The sequence below is a fragment of the Uloborus diversus genome, unplaced genomic scaffold (genome assembly GCF_026930045.1).
Source record: "Uloborus diversus isolate 005 unplaced genomic scaffold, Udiv.v.3.1 scaffold_11, whole genome shotgun sequence".
In the NCBI taxonomy this organism is placed as follows: Eukaryota; Metazoa; Arthropoda; class Arachnida; order Araneae; family Uloboridae; genus Uloborus; species Uloborus diversus.
Genome location: NW_026557765.1, coordinates 6,537,618 through 6,554,664, shown reverse-complemented (window position 1 = coordinate 6,554,664; position 17,047 = coordinate 6,537,618).

The window sequence follows — 17,047 nt, the reverse complement described above, 5'->3', positions numbered from 1 at the left end:
CAACCCTCCCTCGTCGTTTCAAGAATTTCTTAAATATTTTGCGAATATTTTGGTCAAGAAATGTCATTCTGCGTATTTCTTATACTTGTTTCACCTATATTTCGTAATGCGCCATCTTTTTTGCATCATTAATAGCAATCGATTTTTTTTCTGTTGTAAGTAACTATTTTTATGTATTTATGTAAAATCAATGAATAAGTTATTTTTGTTTTTTATAGAAAAGTTTCAAGGATTTTCTCTGTTATGCAATTTTTTAAATTTCAGAAAATTATTGTTAAACTGAAAATTTTAATTTGAACTTGTTTGTAAAGCATCATAAAAGATTAAACAATCAAAGTATATGTATTCAGTTAATAACTTAGGGTAAATATTGAGTTTGTTTATTGTAGCTGCGTTTTAAGAACCTCGCTCTTTTCATGGCTATTTCTTTTTTCAGCAAAATGTATGTCACTACTGTTATAGCTTTTATGAAAAATGCAAAACTTTTCCATTCATAAATTTTAAATAAATATAAAAATATTCCTCTTATGATTTGATATTGTAATTTATCCGTTACCTTTTTTTTGTTTAATTTGATGACTAAAAAATGTCTATGTACAATCTTTCAACTTTAATTGCGTAATTTGTTGACGGTTCCAGAGTTTCATTCTTTATTTTATTATTTTATTTTTTTGAATGATTAAACAACGTAATTTAATGTTTTTTAACTATGTCTAGTGTACCTAAATTCATACATTATTACAATATTACTGAAATCTTAGTTATATGTTCAATTAAGAAAAAAATCAATTGGTTACTAAACAGTCTCTTTGTTTTTCTTCCTCTTTCTTTCTTTCTTTTTTGGCTGTTGCTCTTTCTCTCTCATCATACAGCAGTCAAAAAAAAAGGAGAAGCATAACTACTTCCTATACGGATTGTACGTAGTACGATGCAAAAGTTCGGGGACAAGCTGTATAAAACCTTACCCAGAATAGTTCACATTACCGAAGCACATCCACCTTCAAAAAATCACATTGAGGGTCTATATACTTCTGCCATTGTTCATATAACTTTTGGAAACAATCCTGGAAGCTATTTTTCGCTACCTTCTATGATGCAGCTTTATCTTCTCCTGACGGAAGAAAGCGGCGTCCACGTAAATGTGTTTTTGCTGGGAACAGGCAAAAGTCACGCGGAGCTAAGCCCGACGAAACGTTATGCTATTTGTTTGTCATATCAGAGACCAATCGAACCGTGGATCCTCAACATGAAAGTCACCTTCTTCTCCTCGATGAAGTTAAATCAGCAGCGAAAGAGGCCTTACAGGAGGTTGCGAAAAATCTTTTCCAGGAGTGCTTCTAAAAGCTATACGAACGTTAGCAGAAGTGCATAGTCGTTCAAGGTGACTATTTTGTAGATAGATTTGCTTCGGTAATGTGAACTATTCAGGGTAAGGTTTTATACAGCTTGTCCTTGAACTTTTAGATCATGCTAAGTACGTATGAGTTTTCAACTTACTATTTCATAACGTTTTTGAGTGACGCAAGTTTACGCACATGAAGACATCACAAGAGAATTAGCGATAATTAACCGATTAGGAGTTCAAAATAGATATTTCGGTCATCTATATGTTCTTAGGTACATATGCATCTACAGATGTGCCGAAAAAATTTGTGAAGTTAAAATTGGATGATCGTAAAATAGAAATTTAGGTCGAAATCTGATTTTTTTTTGTGATTACAATTCTTTATTCGTAGAAAGGAAGTAAAGTGAAATGAATCAATGATCCTTTAAATGCCTGACAATCTTATCCATTTATTTCTGTTTGATTTTTTTTTAACCATCGGCCAACGGCATCTGCCATCGGCAATCGGCCATTTGGAGGAAAACAATCGGCCATCGGCTATCTTTGAACAATTGGCCAACAATCTGCATCGGCCCATCGGCCAAAAAATGCCATCGGTCGAGCCCTAGTAATTAACAGACTTTCATTTATGAAATGCATAACAATATTTTAATTTATTGCATCATTTCAAAATAGAAAAATTAAACGCTTTATTAGCAATTAGTGGTACCCGCACGGCTTTGCCCGTAATAGAAAAATTAAAAGGTTTTTGGTTCGCCTGTTTATTTACAAGTAATGAATGGTGAATTTTCTCGCCAATTAGCGTGTGCCCATGTTACGGTTCCACGTTATGATAATTTCGTAATTTACTCGTCCATCTTATGATATTTTTGTTCTTAAAATTGGAATAGAAAAAGGACCAAATCGAATTTTCGAAAACTCGCTTCGAGGTACACACCCCCATGTTTCAAACTACATCTGTGCCAAATTTCATGAAAATCGGCCGAACGATCTAGGCACTATGCACGTCACAGAGATCCTGACAGACTGACAGAGATCCGGACAGAGAGAGATCCTGACAGACAGAAAGACTTTCAGCTTTATTATTAGTAAAGATGATATTTTTTTTTTATTTTTTTAAATTGAATATTTATTTGTTTGATTCACATTTATGTCACGTGATTAAGGCTTATACAAATGACACCAAATAACGTGAACATGTGCAGACATTTTTGAATTGCATTGTAGACTAAAGTGTTTTACTATGATAATAAGTTATACTGAACACATTTGGTGAATAACACAATTTTTTTACAACAAATGGGCCTCTCTTCTTTAATTGATTAGGCAATGATGGGGAAGACTGGGACAACTGCTTTTATGTCACCACAAAAGGCAGAAAATATTTCTAGCTTTTCCAGTTGTTGTTTACAACTGAATAATAATCACTTTATAAAGTTACAATGAAGTGAAGGATTTTTAATTGTTATTTTTCCAACCTCATCACGTTAAAACGTTTCAAGCAGTGGAAGGGAAATTGCTTGCATAAATTAAAATTGCTTGCATAAAGTAAAAGACGTAATAAAACCCGGAACTAGTTGCCTTTACGTATACCCAACCTACACGAAATATTTTCCTTTTACGCATCAATTTTCATCTAGAATTTCATTTTAACTCTAGAAATGCCTGAGCTTACGTTTTGAAACTGCAATGCATTTTTCTGATACTGAAATATTCATTTGACTTTGAAATATGTATTGAATATTTTCAAAAGGAAAAAAAAATGCTGGTTGTTGCCTTGAAGATTAGAAGGGACTAAGATGATATAACAGGTATATGGAGGGGAAAAATGGCAGAGAAAATGGAAATGCATACCTGCATAAAAATATTACTTATAAGGATTATTGAATGAAAATGAAGCGAATATAAAACACTTTACTTTTAACGTAAAGATGAGGTTAAAAAAAATATTGCTGACATAAATCATAGGTGCGAGTTAAAATAAGTTTTATTTTGAACTTTTAAATTTAAAGTTACTTTTAACGCAACGGTAAGACTCAAAACTTATTCTTAGAATTGTTTCTGATGACAAGGAAAATTATTGGGCTATTTGAATCATGGTTTTTAGACAATATTTCTTTCATATTCAGATTACTAAAATGTACAATCTTTTTTTAGACTCAAAGTTTTTAATTTTATTTTTGAAGAGCTAAAATTTTATTTGTATTCTTCATTTTTAAGACAAACTTATTTTTTATTTATTTATTTATTTTAATTTATTTATTTGTCAACTGTTCAGGAAAGTTTTTTTTTTTTTTGGAAAAAACTCTCAAGTTTTATAAATTGCACTAGCTGCGTGCCCGACCTTGCACAGGGTACCTAAAAATGAAAGAGATGTTCAGTTGATGTTTTTGTAGTACTCTGACATCAGTTTTAACGCGTTAATTAATAAATAATTGTGCGTAATGCAAGGTTTGCAAAACAACAGTAAAACATATTTTTGGCAAAATCTTATTAACGTTAATAACAATTATCGAAGAAACAATTTATGGGTATTTTCGATTAGCCCAAAATATGAAAATATGCATTATCTACTATAATCTGTGCTCACGTTAAACTGAAATGCATCTGATAGACTATATCTTAAATATTTATGTGCAATAACAATCTCAGCTTTTTACATATAATGACGCACATTGCGTAAAACTAAAGCATCATGATTTAATAAATATTAATAAGCATTAATTTAATACTAAGTCATCACATTACGATTAAGTATTGGTTAAAATCATTAAAAGCAAACTGTTTTGTTCAACTCTTTCATTTCAAGAAATCCAAACAATCTGAATTTAATGTGTTCTTTTAACTATATAAAATGTATTTCAAACTTAAAAACAGAAAGGAAAAAAAGAGTTATTATAATTCGAAAACTCACCAATGTGAAGGGAAAAAGTCCAACAAAATAAACGTAATTAATCACACACCCTAAATTTAACAAAATATGAGGCTGGTCAATGGTCATGATCAACTTCTTTTTAGGAATATATGCATAACCTGTTTCGTTTAATATAATCGGTTTCATTACATGTAATTCGATCTAGTGGTATTCAGGAAAACAATATGTTATTGCATGAGTAACTTAAAAATCAATATTTATTAGCAGTAATTAATTGTCGAAGTACGTGTATATGTGGCCGTAAATTCGATCGTTTTGGCTAGCCGCTTCAAGCTTGATTAATGAATGGCACGCGTATTAAAACGATTCGATTAAGAATTAATTCAATTTTAAAAAATACATTTAACATAAAATTTAAGAAAATACAAGCATCAGATTTTTTTTATTTAAAAACATTTAATCAATCTTATTTGCATTATGCAAGTCACTTTTAACTTTTTATCTAGGAAAACAAACATTTCGATCTCGGGAAGTTTAATTTGTATTTAAAGTGATCATTTCTTAGTCCCTGTTTAACAGACTTTAAAGGAGGTTATGTATTCGTCTTGCGTCTTTTTATGTATCTTGTCTGATTTCTCTATGACGTCTGGACCGATTTGAAAAACTCCTTTTTTGTTTGAAAGTGTATACTTTCCAGATGGTCCCATGGGAATTTTGTCTGGATTTGATGAGAGGTCCAGGAAAAATCTAAGAAACTTTAAATTTCATTCGTTGCGGCTACGTAATCTAACTTGCATCAGCCGAGTGATACGTCACAAGTCACGTGGTTTTGCCATGAACGGTGCATTTTCTAGACGGAGGGGTCTTGTCTTAAAAAAAAATATTTAATTCTCACTCCATCGGGTTGTTTGATTTTCAGTGAGTCGCCTGTACATTTTAACTATATCCTTACTAATGTATCTATTACTCATGTAGAAAATCAACAAATTAAATGTATTTTGATACGACAATAGTTGAATTAGTTAATTAAATATATATTTTTTTGCTAATAAATAACCTGATTTAGTCATTAAAGTTTTTCGTTTTTTCAATGTTTCAGTTTCTAAATATATTTAGTGTTCAATTCAAAGGGAATAGAAGACAAAAATCCCCCCCCCCTTCTTCTAATCATTAAATTTATATTACTCAATAAATGTATCGTAGCTGGTATCCGATTTCTGAAGTTTAACAAGTAATTTAGGTTTAAAATTTCATGACGCCGTCAGTTTAATTTAAAGTTATGGCAATACTAATAAACAGAGTTTGTCGGAATTTTTTAATGTAATATAAACATAAAACTGTAACATAAACGAAATTTTTTATGCAATATAAACAAAAACTGCCCTTTGAAGTTTGTGACTTCAAAGAACGAAACAGTATGCAAATGCATTGCGTCGTTTACTTACTCTCGTTACCATTCAAACAAAACTAATGCCTAGTTTGAAATGTTAAGAAAACTGATTTTGAAATATTGGAATACCTACGATTTCTTCTGTGTATCGGTTCTGTTCTATTTAAAGTCATTACTTCAACAATATCTGAATGGAATATATCTTCTCAAATTTTTCGTGAGGATCTAGGTTTTTATGCAAAAAAAAGGTAAATAAATTTTATTCTGAGAACATTATTGAAAAATATTTTAATGAACGAATTTTTGAAGTGAGTTTGGGCAATAGAGTTGTCTTTTTAAATAAGTTTTGAACACGGGCAATCTCTCATATTAATTTGCGCCATAAAATAAGGCATACATAACAACTTCCTGCTTAATAAATGCGTTTAAGGGGTTGCTACGAAGCTTCAAAGGTCTAAAAGTTTAACATTGGCTCCAAGATTTGAATAAAATTGACATCAAATTGATAAATCCATAAAATAAATTCAATACCAGCTACTAAATCTGGAAAACTTGCCTTGTTCCTTTTACAAGGTCAACATATAACGTTTTAATGCGGACGTTTTATGGTCATAAGCTTAAGAGGGCAATCCTTCAATGCTTCGGTCTTAACAACACTTAAAAGAGCAGGAGTGATTTATCCGAGTAAAATACAAACACATACTTTATTGAGTGCTTTAGAATGAAAATCCGTTAAAATATTGTTCAAAGAATTCAAAAATAAATTCGTAGCTGAATTTCCTTGGCTTACTTAACATTTTAGAAAACATTGCAATTGCAGCCATTCAAGACGACCTTGACCCACAATTTCTTAATTTCAAAATCCTCAAACCGTATTTCAGTAGTTTTGGTGTGTTTGTTGATGTAAACGAGAAATACTCCTAAGCTATTTTATGGTTATCCGAATTGAAAAAATAAAACTCTTATTAAATCCACTTAAAGTGAGTTATTTGCTTAATTTCAAGCTATCCTGGCTATTTAAGCCACGTCAGAAATGGAAGGAGAAAAAAGAAAGATTAATGATATCTTGAACTCATGTTTTTCGTAATCACGACTGTATGTGCGTATGCAGACGTGTGTATTTGTGTAGAAGTATGTGTGTGTGTATGTGTAGGCGTGTGTGTGTTTAGGCGCGTGTGTGTATGTGTGTAGTAGGGAATAGATGCCAACGCCCAGGGGTGGTCCTGCAAAGTCCGGTGGACAGTTAAGTTCGCAGTTAGGTTTTATGCTTAAGTTAAGTCTTGAATTAACGCGAACGATATGTAACCATGGCGAGGAAAATTTCCCTTCTTAATAAATATCAACAAAACCAGATAGAATTATTCCTGTTTTCATGGTACTCTGAAAACTTAGAGCAACATTAACTTTGGTCAAGTGAGGATAATAAGCAATTCGTGATTGTCAAAAAAAAAAAAAAAAAAAAAAAAATAATAATAATAATAATAATCCAGAAAAATATTGAGTGCAAAGAAATAAAATTTATATCAGTTTAACAGTTTCGCCTTTGTAAATCCCGAGATTTATATCATTACTAATGTGGAAAAGAATATTAAACTATATTTATTAGCACTTGTATCAACTGCAAAATTAGCTTCCCAACAGTAACTTTAGATTTTTTTTAAATGTTCTGTATGAAATAACAAAAATATTTCATTTTAAATCAAGCACTCAAAAAATTTTGAATTGGCCCAAGGTGGGTCAATGGCATGACTCAATGTTACGCTGACAGACTGCTGTAAAGTTATAGGGTGCGAGTCATTGCTCCAGGAAAAGATAATTGAGCAATTACTCACAGTAAAGTTGAATAGATACATTTTTGCATAAAAGTAAAGTAAGAAGTAACAATTATCAATATCACAAAATTGCAGATTGCTGTATTCACGTGTTTCGTTTGTTGCAAGGAACCCCTTTTTCACTGTAAAATAAGTTTTTGTAAGTTTTTGGATTAGTCGGACGTCTTTTCATCCATATACTCACTTATTTTGTATTGAAACGAGCTGATATGTGCATCACATGACTTCCTTTTACACCAATTTACTGTTATTTCCCCGTTATTGCAATTTTAATGTGATTCAAGAGTTAACTCTCTAAATATCACCAACAATGGCTACATTTAAACCAGGTTTTAAAAAAAATCGCCAAATCTGTCGCCAAGTTGGTGACAAAACTTGGCGAATAAAAGACTTTCGATGTATCACCAAGTGTCCGCCAAATTTTAACACCACTTGAATTTGCTTTGAAATTAACAATGAATTCCTCTCAAAAAGTTACAAAAGACCCCTTTAGAAACACCCCAATGCAACCAAAAAGGGAATTGCTCAACTAGATCCCACTAGGAGTCTACGTACCAAATTTCAACTTTCTAGGACATACCGCTCTTGAGTTATGCGACATACATACGCACATACGCACGTACCTACAGACGTCACGAGAAAATTCGTTGTAAATAACTCGGGGAACGTCAAAATGGATATTTCGGGCGTCTATACGCTCTTAGGTACATATGTACGTGTGGTCGGGTCGAAAAAAAACCTCAACATTCATTTGGGGGTGAGCAAAATGGAAATTAAGGCCGATTTTTAAGTGAAATTTTTTTCGTGAATACAATACTTCCTTTTTTGTAAAAGGGAGTAAAAATAATTTCCTGTCACCCAGAAACACGACTATGTAGTAATCTGCAATTTTGTGGAATTAAACGTTGCTACTTCTTATTATAATCACTGACAGTGTCAAAACTTCGATCAAGAATAAAAGCAATTGCTGAGTTTTAAAATTCAAATAGGTCGTTGCTACTAAAAAAAATGCATTTTTATTAAACTTATCTTTTAAAGCTTAACAAAGCAGTAGACAAAGTTCTCCTATATTTTTGAAATTATGCAGCAAGCTGGTTTAAATAAATCAGTTGTGATATCAACAATGCTTAAAATACTGATGTTTGGAAGATTTTAACACTTCTGGAGTTCATTCAACTGCAGTAATTTTCAAAAAGCTGCATCTGGTGCTTAAATTCAAGTGATCAAAAATGCAGAAAATTTTGTTGAAATCGGCAAAAAACAATTTCTCAATTTTAATCCTCTAGACGACTATAAAGAATGTTTATAGCTCTACATCATATTTCTTGGGAGAATTCCCAATGGAGAAATACGTTTTAAAGTTCCAGAGGGATGGCGAAGGAAAATAACGCTCTAAAAATAAATATTCGAGCTTAGTTTGAATTTCCGAACAAGAAAAATCTGGAATTCGTAAGGTGTTTGCCCGTTAGTTGTAACGTACTGTGTGAAGACGCACTGGCCCATCGAATGTTCTGCAGGTGTGAGATGCTTCTTGTATGTTTGTGGTACAGTGACATCTGCTTTGCTAGCGGTGGAGTACTTTAGTGGTCAACTAAGATGGGTGGTCAACTTATAGTGTTAAAATTAAAAAACAGAAATAACATGTATACTTGCACGAAAATTGTAGATTACCACATACACGTATTTCGGGGTTCCAAAGAATCCCTTCATCAATGCAAAATAAGAGGCAGATAAGCAAGCAGCTTAAAAAGTGAAAACAGCGGGTTAACCGAACAATGCTTATTGTATTATTATTCTTAAAATATACTTTTGACAAAGCATATCAACTAATTTTTTGTGCATATTTAAACCCAAAAACACTTTTAGTTTGAATCAGAGCTGCCTTTCAAAACGGGATTAATGTTTGTTTAAATATAACCATAGGTGTTTATGTTGAGGGTTTTTTTTGTTTAATTGATCCAAGTTAAACAAAATACTGTTGTAATTTAAAACTTACTATGGGAATGAGGTATATCTGCCGAATAGAACTGCATCGCCAAAAATTATTCTTTGAAACACACAGAACGATTTACATTTTTTGGCAGCATAACCCTAACTTTAACTTTTTTTATTGCTATTTTTATTAAGAAAACTATTTTGACTTCTTTCTCTCCTTTTTAACCCATTTCCACAGACATGAAATATTCAATATTGCTGGTGGTTTCCATTCTTTTTATCAATTATTATACAAAACATGCTTGAAACTTGCTGTATATGTTCACTTATTACGTTTTTTAATTTTTTTTTACTCTAAAAGCAAATATTTACTATTAAATCTATTTACATTAAAAACGAACGCCGTTGACGTAATATACAAGTTTTCTGAAAGGAACTTGAAATTTAGATAATTCTTTTTAATACTTGAAATTATCATTAGAAGTTTTAATATTTTGAAGCCTTAAAAACATTCTAAGAACATTTTTTAAAATTAAACAGAAACGTCCAAAAGTAAAACAAAGCAAGAATAATGTTTAAATCATGGGGGGGGGGGGGGAAAGAACGTTGAGTAAATTAAATCGAAAAGTTCTTTAAGCATTTGATCATGTCACGAAAGTTTTTTTTTTCCTTTTCCTTTATTTTTAATGTTAAATCAAATGCGCCGTTAAAAACGCATACAAAAAAAGCAAAACTCAGATGATATAATTTTATTTTTTTAATAACTCCAAATTCTGCGTTTTTAACTGTCTATGTTTTTTTTTTCTTTTTCTTTTTTTTTAATGTCAACTTTACATGTAGAAAATGTGAGACGAAATAAATAGTAAGGCAAAATGTAATGGTAAAATATTTTTTACATCTTACAGACAAAATCACAAAATCTAGCTGGCAATATTATGACTGTGTTAAAAAAAGAATTTGATTGTCTAAAATTGTTACCGCCAAAGATCAATGCATTTAATAATACAAGCCATTTTCAAAATATGATAATCATGTTGTTACGCTTTGTGGTACATCAAAAATGTTTTTTGCTGGTATAAAATAGAGTGTTTGCTGTTAGCATTTGAAATATTATTTGAAGACCTACTTAAACACTGTGCAGTATATTTATTTAAATCTAGAAATATTTTGATTTTAGAAGTATTAGTACAATTCATCAAGTACATGCGGAAAGTAAATAATGAAAATTAAATTAGATCGTATGCGTTATTCATTCATTTGTTAACTTATTTACATATTCCTTATTTTTTTTTAATTTCATTATCAATCATTTGTTTATTCATTCACTTAGTACTCATTTACGGGTTTATTCACTCATTTATTTTCTCATTAACTAAGTTCATTAACTTACTTTATAATTTCCATTATTGCCTGTTATTTGCTGGTTTATTATTTCATTTGAATAAAAGCATTAACATTATTCAAATGGGAAAAGTTTGATTAGAAAAAACATTTTAATTATAAGTTTTCCCCACGAAGTATTATTTTCCACTGTGATTCGAAATTAAAGAGGAACTGTAAAAATTTAAAACCAACGTTTTAATAAAAGCTTTATTATAACGTTATACGTTTTAATAAAAGGTACATGTAATGTTCCAGTTATTTTGCTCGTTATACTGTTTAAAACGTAAGAGTCTATTTTACATCGCTCCAAATTTCCGTACATCACAAGTAGTGCATGAAATCTTGAGATAAACATGCTTTTACTTGTAAGTTTTTTGAAATGTACACAACATGTAACAATAATTTTATTTTATTGTTTGCCTTTGAAACTATTTAAGTTTTTTAATATCAGTTTAATATTATATATGAGGATATTCTACTTGAGCCATGTATATTTAAGAATAAAGTAAAATGTTGTATTGCAAGGAATGGCAACATGTATATAAAAAAACTAATTATTCTATTTTTTACCTCGCATTTAATTAGAAAATTAGGCGAGTTTCCTTGTTGTAGCTGTTCTCTAATTAACTGTGATGTTATTCTTTCTGACACAATTGGATTTCCCCGCCAGTATTTCTAATTAGGATTGAGTGACATAAGTCGCATAATCTTGAGATTAGACAACAGCAGAAACTGAAGTTGAAGAAGGATATTTGGTTCGTGGAATGATACGGAACAATTTGGCTTAAACAAACGCAAAGATATTCTTTACGTAAAATTTTGTCGCGCAAAGTATAAATTAATTTGAGTTATTATTTAAAATAAATACTTCAGATTTGGAGAAAAGTGATTAAGAATATGATGGGAAGTAATATATATATATATATATATATAAAGATATAATGTTACCGTTAAAATGTGTAATATGTTATTAATTTGACACTTTAACTAGTTATTCTATGAAATAAGTAGGTATTCACTAAAAAAAAACTAATGATAGACAACTAAAATGAAAAAGAAGCAATTTATCTAATTTATGCAGCGTATAAATGCTATTTATGGAAACGTACCATAAAATCATTTGTTACAACAAGGATTACTAAAATGACTCTTGGAATTACAAAGAACATTATTTCTAAACAAAACTGGCGCCAACACGCTAAACAAGTTCTCTCTCTTTGGCCTGGAATAGTTCATAAATGCAGTAATGGAGGACGGCAAATGTTTTTGTCGTGCAAGATATATGATACAGATTATTTTACACTTTAACGGGCTGTAGATTGCTATTCTATGAAATAACTAGGTATTCTATAAACTAACGGATTTCATACTTTAACGGTAATATATATATATATATATATATATATATATACGAAAAATGAAGAAGTATGGATTCTAGGAACAAAAATTGGTTAAAGTATAGAATATCGTAAATTGGAGAATTATTTCAATTTTTAATGAATATTTTAATGTTGTTTAATTGAGTTGGCAGTCTTTCAAATATTATGGTGTTTATTCTTATATTCTGAAAAAAGGCAGCGGCGTTCACTACGACGTAATAAAAACAAAAACTAAACAAAGGTGTTAAAATTTAAAATTTGCTTGAATTTCAATATTTGGAGACACATGTTTGAACTCGAAAAAGCAAGTTAAATATTATGGGATATAGAAAAAAAAAAAAAAAACAAATCAAAACAGTGTGAAAACACTTTTCTTTTTTAAAGAAAAAGACTTCGATATTAAAAGTGAAAATTCGCTTTAAATTTTGCAAAGAAAAAAGATCCAATGATATAAAATACGGAAAGCTTTTTAAACTCAAGATAAAACACATATAACTAAAGTTATAATTATTTAAGAATATATTACTTGATATGGAATATTAACAACCTTTAGAATACTGTCTCTGAAAATGAGTATTACAAAAATGAGAATAGAACTAAATAAAAGTCTTTGCAAATTACAGTTTACAAACTTCCGGATGTTGTTTGAGAAGTTGTAATCCGAAAAGATCATATAACGAGCTATCCTTCAGCCATAAAATGAATTAACGGAGGTATACCCAAGTCACGACACACAAATCAAACCGCGAACATGTTTACTCAAAAACCAGTTTATCAAGAATTTTGTGTAAACGCAACGGAATAAGTTTCAAAGTGCATGACCTATCAATATTTTCTTTACTAATAATAAAGCTCTGTCTCTCTGTCTGGAGGATGTCTGTAGGATGTCTGGATCTCTGTGACGCGCATAGCGTCTAGACCGTTCGATCGATTTTCATGAAATTTGGCACAAATTTAGTTTGTAGCATGGGGGTGTGCACCTCGAAGCGATTTTCCGAAAATTCGATTTTGTTCTCTTTCTATTTCAATTTTAAGAACATTTTCCGGAGCAAAATTATCATAAGATGGACGAGTAAATTACGAAATAATCATGACGTGGAATGGGAGAGCGAATGAACATAGCCAATTGGCGAGAAATTCGTCATCCATAATTTGTAAATATACAGGCGAACCGAATGACCTTTTAATTTTCAACTACGGGCAAAGCCGTGCGGGTACCATTAGTAAATAATAATTAGTAATTTTGAATTGATAAGGAAATTTCTTTAATCCTAACTCGTAATCAGCCAGTTTTTAATCTACAAAATGTCACATAACCTCGTACAAAATGGCTTGCATTGACGGATATCAAGTTCTGGCATCCGCTGCTTTTGTCATTTCCCTGCATGTTGGCAAATTCAAGAGCTGTAATAAAAATCCGGTAAACAATCGCATAAGACGTTTTAAAAATATACTTAAGTTCTTACAGTTTAAAGTACAAGAAATACAAGGAGGTATTTTCCTTTTGGAAATAAAATGATTAATGCAAATCATGAATGAAAATATTGGTAGTTTACTTATAAAGTAAAGGACTAAATAAAACGATAATTCGATAAAATTTGATTATAGTGTTTAAAAAATAGCACATGCAATGTTCAATTTACTCACAACTGTTTACCAACTTCGAAACAAAGGTAACACTACTATATGCAAGAACTAAAAAAGTAAAATAAAACAAGGATAATGTTTGTTGACAGAAATTCGTTGATTTCTTTTTCCCAAATAAATTCGCTTTCGTGGATTTAATCGCGCCACGCGATGGAAATAAATATGTAAATCACTGGCTACTAGTCACAAAGCCAATATTAAGAGCAATATCAGCCAGCGTAGGGGAAGCACTAAACAATGTCAAGGAAGTAATATCCTCATATATGTATAATAGCGAATTCACTGATCGAGTAATGCCCTGACGTCATCAACAATAAAAACTCGCGCCATAGCTTGATAATTTGACAATATTTTTTAGTAATGTTTGACGCTAAGGGAAAGGTTTTTTTTTTAAGAAGACTAATCTGGATCCGGTAACGTAACTGTTTTTCTGGTAACACTGTGATTTAAGGAGAATGAAGAAACGAAAAAGTGGTTAATAATGAACGCTATCGTTTGGAGTCTAGGGTTAATCCACTAGCGTTAGGGTTAAAATTTCAACTATTAAAATATCATCAAACAGGCAATTCCTTAGTTCAAATGTAGAAGCAATATTCACCTGTCATATCTTGACGGTCAATTTTCCATAGTCTATATGCAAATTAATCGAAAAGACTCCCAGTTAATTTTCCATAACTTTCGAAAGAAGAGTTTGTAGTGCTAGCAAAACATTCTCAGCTGTTTACTATCATTAAAAATAAGTTACATAAAATATTCACTTAATTGTCACATATACTTCCAAACTAAAACTAAATTAATGAGACGTAGAGCTGTTACTTAAAACGGTGAAAAAACATAAATTATTAAATGTATTTTGTAAACTGCATTTTTGAAACGTTTTTAAATCTAACTTTCATTTATAATTTCAATTACCAAAAAAACGTTTAGAATATACCTACTGTTTTTTTTTTCATCCACTTTAATGTTGTAAAAATGCAGCCATGTTTATAGAGGCACCACTTTTTTAGTGGTTAGTATGAGAATAACTGGAGAAAAAATTATATTTTTGTTACGAAAAGGCATTATTTCTCCTCGTGACTCCAAGCATTAACTACTCAGAGGACACGATATTACATCCTGATAATTGTAAACCTTTTCTTCAACCTCAATCTGTATCTTATTAGTTGATAATATACTCAGTATTGTACACTTCTAGATCTTTATTTGGCCTCTGACGTAACTCTGATGGCAGGTACAAAAGATCAAACTTTATACGTTTCGACACTCCAGAAAATAGGTGTTTTGCCAGATTTTTGACTGATCGTAATCTCTAGGTATTGCCATCTTATGCACAAAAGTACAGGTTCAAACCTCGATCCAGTCGTTAGATTTTTAAGTGACAAAAAAACAATCACGTCCATATCGAATATTTACACAGAATCTAAAAAATTCTTCTAATTTTCGTTCGGCTCTGAACACTCTAGCTAAAATTAAATTCTTAGAGCAGTTTCGCATCCAAGGGAGTTGAGATGTCTCTATCTGGTGAGAAAACTGGGCGTCAAAGTTCTCCTTGTGGATCCCCTAGAATAAGAGATATTTTCTAGAGTAAGATTTCCTGTATGTGGGACTGCTATCGGTCCCACATAAAAGATTGCCCAGCAGATTTTGTGAAAATCAAAAACTAGGTGTGAAAATAGTGATGAATCAAAGTTCAGAACAAACAACTTTTTGTCGGCATTCGTGCTGTAGCGGGAGATACGGCACATTCAAAATACTTAAAAATGAACATTTTTCTTAAAGAACGAATGCATTCCATTTCAATGATTTTATTTATTTATTTTTTCTTTTTTTCTTTCTTTTTTTTTTAGGAGTGCCGCCAATTTTCCGTTATGCATCATTTTACGAAATTTTTCAAATTGTAAATGTAACTCAGAAGCTCAAAAACTATGCTCTTCGTGTGAAGTTACGAATTAGTAGCACGTAGAGGCAAATTTTCGTTAACTAACGATGGAAAATCTAATTTATAAAATTTGATTATTCAACTTTTAGATTGAGTTCACTTTGCTAACATACTTCCTCGCAATCTGAGCCTTTATATATAGAGTAAAGTAGAGAGAACTAATCTTCTGTTAGAATACGTTCCTTTTTATGCCTCGTAATCCGCGTTTAAGTGCTCTTTTACTGCCTTTTTAGCAGAAAAGAGTTCGGATTGTAGCAAAGTTTGATTGCATTAATCAACGATTCTTCTAGATGCATTGTTTTACATGCATAAAAAAGTTTACGAGCTATTATTGATATCTCAAATTTCATTTTTTTAAAATGGGTTTTTAATAAATTTCAAGTTGAGACGGATGTCAATATTTTTGAAACTATGTCAACTAAAAGTTAATTAAAATGCGGGTTAAGAGCAGCAGACTATTTTTGTCACATGAGGTAGGGAGAAGCAAAGGGATACAAATGGGGAAAATTAAAATTTGGAGATAACAAGCACAAATGGAAGGTGAACCTCTCCTCTATCTTGGAGCAAGAGATTGTACTAGTAGCCCTGATAAATGCTGCTGTACAGCATGATTTAGAAAAAAATGTCAATGAAAGTCTACCTAGGATCTGATCTTTAAACGCGTTTTACTCGAAACATAAAATAGTCCACTTTCAACTCTTTGCTTTTCACTGCCTCGTATAACAGCAAGAATTTCCACAAGATACAAAGCAGTTTGTGTGTACTATCAATCATGCTCAACGTAGTTTTGAAATTTGAAAGTATTGTGTTCAAATTAGTCACCGAAGTGTGCAACATTATTGCAAAAAGTCACATTTCTCATAAAAAGGGACATTGAATAACTGAAAAGGGTCTGTAGCATTCATGTTAAATGTATGGCAAATAAGAAATATGAAACTAAACATACTTTGTGAAACTTAAACTTCGCCTGCTACGAAACACTACGAAAAAGTGCTGTGGAACTTACTTTGCTGATTAACAACTGCAACAATATGAATCATAATAGTTGTAAAAGCAGACGAGTTTTTATATGTGATGTTCTAAGTGCAGATATTATCAATGTTTCACAAGAAGTGTATAGTTGAGGCAAACCTAACCTGGCAGGGACGTAATGCTGCAATTAGGATCTACGTAGGCTTCACAATTCTGCCAGGTTAGATTTACTCCAACTATAGTTAGTACATAACTCTGGGCATCCAGAGACTGACAGGGATCGGAAACTGGAACTTAAAAAACAATAAGGAATTGAACAATTTAAAGCAGGCTGTTGCATTATAAAAGCG